General features: G+C 43.1%; 1 non-coding gene across 1 annotated transcript; it reads right to left on the bottom strand.

The window, feature by feature from the left end:
• Positions 1 to 9,255: 9,255 nt before the first annotated feature.
• Positions 9,256 to 9,339, bottom strand: Trnat-ggu (transfer RNA threonine (anticodon GGU)). Its single transcript is given in 2 exon segments — positions 9,256 to 9,290; positions 9,300 to 9,339. It is a non-coding gene; the product is annotated as a tRNA-Thr (tRNA).
• Positions 9,340 to 9,605: the final 266 nt, after the last annotated feature.

The raw sequence follows: 9,605 nt of genomic DNA, 5'->3' as shown, positions 1-9,605 counted from the left end.
CCAACGTGCTCTAGAAGGTGCAAGTCAACTACCCTGGCCAGCAAGATCTCCGGATCTGTCCCCCATTGAGCATGTTTGGGACTGGATGAAGCGTCGTCTCACGCGGTCTGCACGTCCAGCACGAACGCTGGTCCAACTGAGGCGCCAGGTGGAAATGGCATGGCAAGCCGTTCCACAGGACTACATCCAGCATCTCTATGATCGTCTCCATGGGAGAATAGCAGCCTGCATTGCTGCGAAAGGTGGATATACACTGTACTAGTGCCGACATTGTGCATGCTCTGTTGCCTGTGTCTATGTGCCTGTGGTTCTGTCAGTGTGATCATGTGATGTATCTGACCCCAGGAATGTGTCAATAAAGTTTCCTCTTCCTGGGACAATGAATTCACGGTGTTCTTATTTCAATTTCCAGGAGTGTATTTTCGTTGCATAGCACTGAGCTGGCCGAGGTGGCCGAACGGTTTTAGGCGCTACAGTCTGGAACCGCGTGACCGCTACGGTCGCAGGTTCGAATCCTGCCTCGGGCAAGGATGTGTGTGATGTCCTTAGGTTAGTTAGGTTTAGGTAGTTCTAAGTTCTAGGGGACTGATGACCTCAGCAGTTAAGTCCCATTGAGCTCAGAGCCATTTGAAGCATAGCACTGACTTTGAAATATAGATGCGAAAATGATTGTCGCCTTCTTACCTAAGTTGGAAATGCGAAATCTACAACTTTCGAACAGTGGTGTGAAATGTATAATAATCGCTGTGATATAGGCAAACATCACGTTTCTTTTGGGTGAAGCAAGTTGGGCCTACATCGCTGACTACAGGTACACCAATCAACAAAGAGACAGCAAATGTTGCACTTGCTACTGCACCCATACAGAAGTGGCCATTTTCAAGAGAACAATTCCGTATGGGTTACACTAAGATGGTTTATGGATCGCCAGAGTGGAATGGTGACCCTACATTTCCGGCAGCTAAGTGTTTCTTCATAGAATTCATTGCATTCGAAACGTATCGGGTTTCCTCGACTTTCAATATGTTTCTTGGGTCACATTCGTCTTCTATTTAAATATTAATTATTTTAGTAGATAATAATTTTTTATACGCACTTGCTCATTTCTGGCAGAAGTTGTATTTTAGGGAAGTTACTGTATCGTTTCAGGACGAAAGAAGATAGCTAGCTGCCACGTGTTGTAGCGTCACTTTACTTATATTTCGCCAACTGCCTGAAGTTACTTTCTATTTAGTCATCACATCGTGTAATTGTAGTTGGAGATCCCATAAATTACATAGTAAGAGGAGCAAATAAACTATCGGACCACCCTTGCCATCTGCAGTAATGTTACAATATTTACGAGCGGTGCAGTTACTGATATAAAAACTGGAAGTACCGGCATATGTTGCCCAGACATGGCAGTGAAAGAACGGCTGCTCTCAGAATAATGAATTTCAGAGTGCGTCGTCGAAAGGCTGTATCCAAGGCTACAGTGATCGCTGGCGGACACGAGCTCTACCACTGTCGTTCTCGATTGAACAGCACCCGCCGGATGTTGATTGATTGCGTACAATCCAGCAGCGCAGACGGTTCGTTTTGGGGTGGGGAAGGTAGTGGTGGGGGTGGAGGGAGGGGTGGGAATACCGTGCAGACGGGACTGCACAACAGGGGAGGTGAAGCTCTAGAGTGTAAGTCTCCAAACAAAGGCCTATCTAGCAGAACTTATCAACTACAGTTAGCATGTCTGCAGACGATCTAATTAACAGGTTATGCGAGAACGACCAACAATTCGACAAGTCAACCGTTTATGAAAACACCGTGGATTACAAGATAATGCTGAAACTGCAATAAAGGAGCGATTTATTTTCGTCTGATAAATCATTATTTCTTTCTCTTGCAGCCATGTTAGACACAGCTTCTTTTGCCAAAACTTAGCGGGATTTCACAATTTCACCGCATTAACATGCCAATGCAATTGTAATTGGGAGAGAATCCTGAAAGAGTCTCTCATTAAAAGAACCACTGACGACAAGTCAGGTCAATAGCTGATGAAAATCTCATGCTCGATATAAAAATAACTGATTGATTGTTTCACTTGTGTTATTACAAAACCGTACTAGGTCTCATTTCACCAACTGTCGACGACTCTTACAATTACATTATGTCATTGACAAAATCCGTAGTTTTTCGTGTACAACAGTAGGTAAGAAAGTTTTACATGTTACCTACACGGCAAAATATTCTCCTTGTTGTGCGCTGTCATTTTCCAAAAACTCATTCATTGCGATATCACGAACCGTTCACGAGATATAAAGGAATGTTATGAATATTTCACTTTGACTCATGTGACTGAAAGTGAGTGCGCTACATCCACTCCATTTCCGCGTGACTAAAAACAGATATAGAACTCGTGTAAACTTTAAAGAAACATTCAATATGTTATCTACATTTTGTACAGAGCAATGTATGACCTAACATCCACCAAATGAAAACTCGTAACGTACCGTACTTTTCACCGCAAACTAATCGAATTTCGCACAGTACATTATTTGTTATAGAAATGCAAGCACAATAACTGACCATTAACGAAATGATAAAGAGTTTATCAGGAAGCTGATGAATGAGGCTTTCAGATGTGGGAGAATCAATTTTTGTTTTACTAAACAGTTTTTTTAATCATTTGAGAAAGACTGCAGTGTAGCCGGTGTACGCATACCTTTGTTGCTGCAGTGTAGCCGAAGTGGAGAGAGGATGTTTTGTTCATAACAAGAGCAAAGCACACACCTAATAAGTGGGGTGTATCACATTGGGCCACATTCGACCCCCTGGCCTTCGACGAAAAGCAGACTTTCTTGGCGAATTTAAATGCGTGCCAGGTAACCCACAACACCGTATCCTTCAAGATGCAGTTATCTTTTTAACTTAGCCAACTCATGGCAATGAGATTCGACAGAGTGTTGCCCTACGCATTGCCAGAACTTGCCCGGCATAAGAAAGAAACACCCTGCTTTCGACCGACCATGCAGGATATGGACAACAGTTAACAGAATATGCACCAAACATAGCAGAAGTACACTCTCTTTCAAGATGGGGTAAGGATTCATCTCCAAAATGTGACCGTGAAGCAGCCAGCCAGTCTGTTCGCTAGGGTGTTACAGAATGTCCTAGCAGGGCACATGTGGCGAAACTTTAAATGATTTTCTGATGGCAACGAACGACGTAATTGATTGTATTAACGATTTAAATGTCTATTTGTAAATTGCATGTGGTACTGTTTTTACTTTATTCAATATTGTGCTTAAAGCCAAACAATAAGTAAATAAATAAAATAGATCTTCAGACATAAATAACGAAATAACAAGCAGCCAATCGTATTAAGAGAAATTTAATGTCTTTACCGGTTTCGGGCACTTAGTACCCTTCTCCAGAAGATAACACCTATCGCATTATTTGCTACAGTTTCTCATATGTACTACATTTGTCAAAATAGCTTTTGAGCTTGACATTGATTAGGAATATCCATTAAGAGTGTATATCAAGCCACGTATGCAGTGATCCCGGAAAGCTCGTATTTTCCTTATTGTCTAACTACACTATGACTACGAAATGTCACTAGAACATAAAAATAAAATACTTTCGTTTCCGCGGTTACATACTACTATTGCATCACATGTTCACATATGGTCGGAAAGATATAAATAAAAAATTCTGTACCACACAAAAATCGATGATAGTTGCCTTATTACAATGTGGCGAACGATCCAAATAACAGGAAACTGCCGGCACGCCGAAGTTCTGTGCTTAGAAACTATAGTCATATGTCCAGGATGTATAGACATCATTGTACGCATATCACGAACATCAAATATAAATTGTTAGGTGGCTTCCGTATAATATCGTTTGTTACCATTTTCCACGAAGACCAGAGCCTTAACATTACAAGTATTTGTCCCGTTTCTACACATTTATTTGTTAATAGTAGCAGTAGTGAATATCTGTTGCTGTCACGAATGCAAATCGAAAGTGGGAACACTTACGTTTCGTGGATAAACACCGCGAAGTCTCTTTATTTTGGAGGTAATGTTTCTTGGTGACAAAAAGTCGGTTCTGCTCATTTGAGTGCTCAGTCCATATATATTCCAACTCTTTGAATTTCACAGAACGAAAAAAGGGGAGGAGTGGAGGAGGAACTCTACAAAGGTAATAATAAACGAAACTGACAAGTTACTATGAGTATACCAGTGAATGCTACTGAGAAAATCAAGAAAGCTTTTCTGCAACATGTATAAATCGCACCTCCAATGAGGATAGGTTCAAATGGCTCTGAGCTCTAAGGGACTTAAAAAAAATGGTTCAAATGGCTCTGAGCGCTATGGGACTGAACTTCTGAGGTCATCAGTCCCCTAGAACTTAGAACTACTTAAACCTAACCAACGTAAGAACGTCACACACATCCATGTCCGAGGCAGGATTCGAACCTGCGTCCGTAGTGGTCGCGCGGTTCCGGAATGAAGCGCCTAGAACCGCTAGGCCACAGCGGCCGGCTGAGGACAGGTCACAATACGCATGTTTTCCAGGAGGTATGAATTCAGGTAGCATTAATTCAGAATGTAGACCTAGACTGATGTGGTTAAAATGTTGGTGAGTGATGAGATAAGGACTACAGATGGCAGAAAATTCATTATACACCAGTTTTCTTTGAAAATACTATCTAGTATTGGAAAAGCACGTTCCTGTATGCATTTCGTTCTACTTCTTTCAACATTTCTGATTCAGTCACATTTATAGTTACATCCTCTTCCGTCACCGTCTCACTACCTTGACCTTGCTGTTTGCTTTCTCCGCTGCCTTAATCGCCTTCTTCATCGTCTTAATACTATATCAGCTGGCTCTTTCTTTCTCTCCATAAAAGGTTTTACTCTCGGCCACTCCCACAATATCAGCGTTAAACTCATTATCTCTTTACATTCTCCTATTTAACCCCTACCCCCCCCCCCCCCGAGTCATTAACTCAAAACGGGAAACGAGTATGATGCCGTCAAAACATTTTCTGAGTGATGGGATAATTGCCATAAGTGCGGGAAAATGCTTTTATTAATGTTTGTGTGAAAATGTGTTACACATTATAGATGACGAAGAGGTAACAGGCCTGAATTCGAGTTCCAGCGACAGAAGAACCTGGATGAGGTATACGAAGGGGGAGGAGGAGCAAAACAATGGACAGCAAGAAGCAGAACACAACTCGATGCTCTTGAACAAACAAACAAAAATCATGAAGATAATAATGCGTGCTGTAAACGCCAGTCATTGTTCTATATTCATTCCTAACTGAAGTTTTGAAATTTATTTGTGCCAGGCCAGAATTATCTACATTACTACTGAATAGCATCATTTAAGCAGATCTCGATTTCGGCTAGAAGCTAGCCATTCTCAATGCACTATTATTTTCGCTCGATGCATGTAATTCCCCGTTGGTCGGGCTTTATCCAGAGTTCATTGAATACTAGGTGGTATTGAATACTAGGTAGTATTCAATGAGCTGTGGATAGAGCCCGACCAACAGGGAATAACATGCATCGAGCGAAAATAATAGTGCATTGAGAATGGTTAGCTTCTGGCCGAAATCTAGATCTGTACATTAAAATTTAAAAAGGACGGCTGATCGCTGCAAACTATAACTTACAAGATTCGCTGCAATCTATAATTTACAAGATTAGTACTTTCTATCACCTACCTCGAGCCCACAAATTTCCAGTATCATGTGGTATACTCGTACTCTAAAAGAATACTGCAGAATTGCAGATGTTTCATTACTAAATTTGTACTATCCCTGCCATTTCTCAACAGTTGTCAATTTTTGCTTTTTTTTAAATCAATCACTACTTCATATCAGATATTATTTAAGTTGTTTGCTTTAAATGTCTTTCCAACCTGTTCGTTAGTGAGACCTATTTTATTTCTTTCGACAATTTATTTTACAGTTTAATTACCTGGAGAACAATGAAGCACTCAGAAAAAAAGGAGAAAACGAGACGAAACTTCTTGGGTTGAAACTATATATGAGGTTTTTCCAGTAACAGCAAAATACAGTTAAGTTTTCAAAGAACTTTCCTGTATGAAACCACTTACCTCTATGACGTTACACCCCATCTGACCTGGATCTGTGCTCCGATTTGGTTGGGAAGGGTGTCTGCCAGGAAGCCGTTGTATCCTCCACTGACGCAGGCCCGCCCACATCTTCTGTAACTGATCCTTGATATTCTGGATAAGGGCGCTGTGACGGATTTAGTGTCCGGTCTGGTCTCACCCATGTTCTTCCGGGGCCTGGTCTGGAGATCTAGCTACACAGCCATAGAAGCACCTGTATGTGGACGAGAATCCTGTCGCACGAGGGATAGTACCTGACAGTGCTTAACTTCCGTGACGGACCACCGTCACAGTTCCCTCTATCACAACCAGCTGTGACCATAAGTCATATCCAGTGGCGCTCCACACCATAAAGTAAGGAGGAACATGCTGTGCCTCTCCAAAACAATGGATGATGGGATCTCTCCCTATGTCGCCTCCATACTCACCGAAGACGGTCATCTACGGTGGTGCAGAACCGTGATTAATCGCTAAACACATTGCGACGCCATTAATCAGCAGTTCGCGCTTTCCGGCAGTGGCACCTCTCCAAATGCTGCCGTCCGTGTTGTGGTGACATAGGCAGCATACGCTTGGGAAGGTAATTCTCTAGTCCAGCTCCGACAAATGCTGCAGGACGACACAGAATATTGCAGGACATCCATTGTTCCCGAATGGCAGGCGCCGACATGAACGGCTTAAGAAATGGCTGGTGCGCAATAAAGCAGTACTCTTTTGTGGTGTTCAGCCATGGTCGACTGGAGACTTTATAACGAATATGCCTACGCTCACTTTCACTTGCAGTCCACCGCAGGACCACTGTCACATCGGAAAGGCCCACAGATAGAAATATTGCACTATTTGACCAAGGTTACTTAAAATCCGTCTTTATTGCAAATTTTTTATTCATATGACCGGTTTCGGTTCATTCAGAACCATCTTCAGATCTGATATTTCAGTTACAGGAGTAACCCGTCCAATTTCCCTCTGTAATGGCATGTAGGGACAATAAAATTTCGGTTATCAGAATTTCATACAATTATTGACCGAATTAAAAAATTTTCAATGATCTCACACTCATTAAGTGGTGTCGTCTTAAATTAAAAGTTTAAGATAGTAACTTAAGTACTCGTGCTAACGTTAGAAACTGTGTATTTGCCTTGAGACAAAAAAACTTACGGTGTGCAAACTACCCAGAATATCCGTCCAGTATTTCAGATCCAGCGTATTGTGCGACTTTCAGAAAACTTGTCGAAGCCTTTTGCTAACTGACACTTTGTTTATCCAATTCTTAACATACGTATCGTGTAAATTACAAATTTGATAGGGTGATATTTGCACAAAATTATATTACTAAACGGCTCTTTAATGGCATTACTTCACAGTGAGGTGAAAAAAAAAACTCCTGGAATAGCAAAATGCACATACACAGATTGCGGTAGTATCACGCACACGAGGTATAAAAGAGCAGTGCATTCGCGTTGTTATCATTTCTACTCAGGGGATTCATATGAAAAGGTGTCCGACACGATTAAGGGGGCACGAAGGTAATTAACACACTTTGAACGTGGAATGGTACGAGGTGCATTCAAGTTCTAAGGCCTCCGATTTTTTTTCTGATTAACTACTCACCCGAAATCGATGAAACTGGCGTTACTTCTCGACGTAATCGCCCTGCAGACGTACACATTTTTCACAACGCTAACCATGATTCCATGGCAGCGGCGGAGGCTTCTTTAGGAGTCTGTTTTGACCACTGGAAAATCGCTGAGGCAATAGCAGCACGGCTGGTGAATGTGCGGCCACGGAGGGTGTCTTGCATTGTTGGAAAAGCCAAAAGTCACTAGCAGCCAGGTCAGGTGAGTAGGGAGCATGAGGAATCACTTCAAAGTTGTTATCACGAAGAAACTGTTGCGTAACGTTAGCTCGATGTGCGGGTGCGTTGTCTTGGTGAAACAGCACACGCGCAGCCCTTCCCGGACGTTTTTATTGCAGTGCAGGAAGGAATTTGTTCTTCAAAACATTTTCGTAGGATGCACCTGTTACCGTAGTGCCCTTTGGAACGCAATGGGTAAGGATTACGGCCTCGCTGTCCCAGAACATGGACACCATCATTTTTTCAGCACTGGCGGTTACCCGAAATTTTTTTGGTGGCGGTGAATCTGTGTGCTTCCATTGAGCTGACTGGCGCTTTGTTTCTGGATTGAAAAATGGCATCCACGTCTCATCCATTGTCACAACCGACGAAAAGAAAGTCCCATTCATGCTGTCGTTGCGAGTCAACAATGCTTGGCAACATGCCACACGGGCAGCCATGTGGTCGTCCGTCAGCATTCGTGGCACCCACCTGGATGACACTTTTCGCATTTTGAGGTCGTCATGCAGGATTGTGTGCACAGAACCCACAGAAATGCCAACCCTGGAGGCGATCTGTTCAACAGTCATTCGGCGATCCCCCAAAACAATTCTCTCCACTTTCTCGATCATGTCGTCAGACCGGCTTGTGCGAGCCCGAGGTTGTTTCGGTTTGTTGTCACACGATGTTCTGCCTTCATTAAACTGTCGCACCCACAAACCCACTTTCGACACATCCATAACTCCATCACCACATGTCTCCTTCAACTTTCGATGAATTTCAATTGGTTTCACACCACGCAAATTCAGAAAACGAATGATAGCACGCTGCTCAAGTAAGGAAAACGTCGCCATTTTAAGTATTTAAAACAGTTCTAATTCTCGTCGTACGGTGCTGCCATCTCTGGGACGTATTGACAATGAACGCGGCCTCATTTTAAAACAATGCTCATGTTTCTACCTCTTTCCAGTCCGGAGAAAAAAAATCGGAGGCCTTAGAACTTGAATGTACCTCGTAGCTGGAGCCAGACGCGTGAGAAATTCCATCTGGGAAATCGTTAGGGAATTCAATATTCCGAGTTCCTCAGTGTGGAGAGTGTGCCGAGATTACGTAACTTCAAGCGTTACCTCTCACCACGGACAACGCAGTGGACGCGGGCCTTCATTTACCGACCGACAAAAAAATAGTTCAAGTGACTCTGAGCGCTATGGCACTTAACTGCTGAGGTCATCAGTCCACTAGAACTTAGAACTACTTAAACCTAACTAACCTAAGGACATCACACACATCCATGCCCGAGGCAGGATTCGAACCTGCGACCGCAGCGGTCGCGCGGTACCAGACTGTAGCGCCTAGAACCGCTCGGCCACTCGGGCAGGCCTTACCGACCGAGAGCAGAAGCGTTGGCGTAAAGTTGTCTGTACTAACAGACAAGCAACACTGCATGACATAACCGCTGAAATCATTGTGGGACGTACGAAGAACGTATCCGTTAGTACAACTCGGCGAAAGTTGGCGTTAATGGTCTCTAGCAGCAGACGGCCTAGACGAGTGCCTTTGCTAACAGCACGACATCGCCTGCATTGTCTCTTCTGGTTTCGTGACTATATAGGCTGGACCCTGGACGACTGGAAAATAGTCG

This window comes from Schistocerca cancellata, chromosome 7, assembly GCF_023864275.1.
Source record: "Schistocerca cancellata isolate TAMUIC-IGC-003103 chromosome 7, iqSchCanc2.1, whole genome shotgun sequence".
NCBI lineage: Eukaryota > Metazoa > Arthropoda > Insecta > Orthoptera > Acrididae > Schistocerca > Schistocerca cancellata.
The sequence above is the reverse complement of the archived record's forward strand: the minus strand, read 5'-3'. Positions and strand labels throughout refer to the sequence as shown.